This window comes from Salmo salar, chromosome ssa07 (genome assembly GCF_905237065.1).
Source record: "Salmo salar chromosome ssa07, Ssal_v3.1, whole genome shotgun sequence".
Taxonomy (NCBI): domain Eukaryota; kingdom Metazoa; phylum Chordata; class Actinopteri; order Salmoniformes; family Salmonidae; genus Salmo; species Salmo salar.
In genome coordinates, this window is record NC_059448.1 from 68,315,150 (window position 1) to 68,316,806 (window position 1,657).

General features: G+C 38.7%; 1 non-coding gene across 1 annotated transcript; it reads left to right on the forward strand.

Annotated features, from left to right (window-relative positions):
• The first annotated feature begins 632 nt into the window (after window positions 1-632).
• trnav-uac (transfer RNA valine (anticodon UAC)) lies at window positions 633-714 on the forward strand. Its single transcript has one exon. It is a non-coding gene; the product is annotated as a tRNA-Val (tRNA).
• Window positions 715-1,657: the final 943 nt, after the last annotated feature.

A 1,657-nucleotide genomic window follows, 5' to 3' on the forward strand; every position in this document is an offset into this window, starting at 1 on the left:
GGCAATTTACCAACTGTAGTATCTAGCTAACAGCTGTTATCTGGCTATTTACCAACTGTAGTATCTAGCTAACACAGCTGTTATATGGCAATTTACCAACTGTAGTATCTAGCTAACAGCTGTTATCTGGCTATTTACCAACTGTAGTATCTAGCTAACACACAGCCATTATCTGTCTATTTACCAACTGTAGTATCTAGCTAACACACAGACATTATCTGTCTATTTACCAACTGTAGTATTTAGCTAACACAGCTGTTATCTGGCTATTTACCAACTGTAGTATCTAGCTAACACAGCTGTTATCTGGCTATTTACCAACTGTAGTATTTAGCAACACAGCCATTATCTGGCTATTTACCAACTGTAGTATCTAGCAACACAGCCATTATCTGGCTATTTACCAACTGTAGTATTTAGCTAACACAGCTGTTATCTGGCTATTTACCAACTGTAGTATTTAGCTAACACACAGACGTTATCTGGCTATTTACCAACTGTAGTATTTAGCTAACACAGCTGTTATCTGGCTATTTACCAACTGTTGTATCTAGCTAACACACAGCCATTATCTGGCTATTTACCAACTGTAGTAGCTAGCTAAAACACAGCCATTATCTGGCTATTTACCAACTGGTCCCGTGTGGCTCAGTTGGTAGAGCATGGTGTTTACAACGCCAGGGTTGTGGGTTCGATTCCCACGGTTGACCAGTATGGTATGGTATGAAATGTATGCATTCACTACTGTAAGTCGTTCTGGATAACAGCGTCTGCTAAATGACTAAAATGTAGCTAACACACAGCCGGTATCTGTCTATTTACCAACTGTAGTATCTAGCTACAACACACAGCCATTATCTGTCTATTTACCAACTGTAGTATCTAGCTAACACACAGACATTATCTGGCTATTTACCAACTGTAGTATCTAGCTAACACACAGCCATTATCTGGCTATTTACTAACTGTAGTATCTAGCTAACACACAGCCATTATCTGTCTATTTACCAACTGTAGTATCTAGCTAACACACAGCCATTATCTGTCTATTTACCAACTGTAGTATCTAGCTAACACAGCTGTTATCTGTCTATTTAACAACTGTAGTATCTAGCTAACACACAGCCATTATCTGTCTATTTACCAACTGTAGTATCTAGCTAACACAGCCATTATCTGTCTATTTACCAACTGTAGTATCTAGCTAACACACATCCATTATCTGGCTATTTACAAACTGTAGTATCTAGCTAACACACAGCTATTATCTGGCTATTTACCAACTGTAGTATCTAGCTAACACACAGCCATTATCTGGCTATTTACCAACTGTAGTATCTAGCCTCTATGGGCTGGGTGGGACGCTCAGCGTTCCACCTACTCAACAGCCAGTGGAATCCCGTGGCGCGATATTCAAATACCTCAAAAATGCAAAAACTTCAATTTTTCAAACATATGACTATTTTACACCATTTTAAAGACAAGACTGTCGTTAATCTAACCACGCTGTCCGATTTCAAAAAGGCTTTACAACGAAAGCAAAACATTAGATTATGTCAGCAGACTACCCAGCCAGAAATAATCAGACACCCATTTTTCAAGCTAGCATATAATGTCACATAAACCCAAACCACAGCTAAATGTAGCACTAACCTTT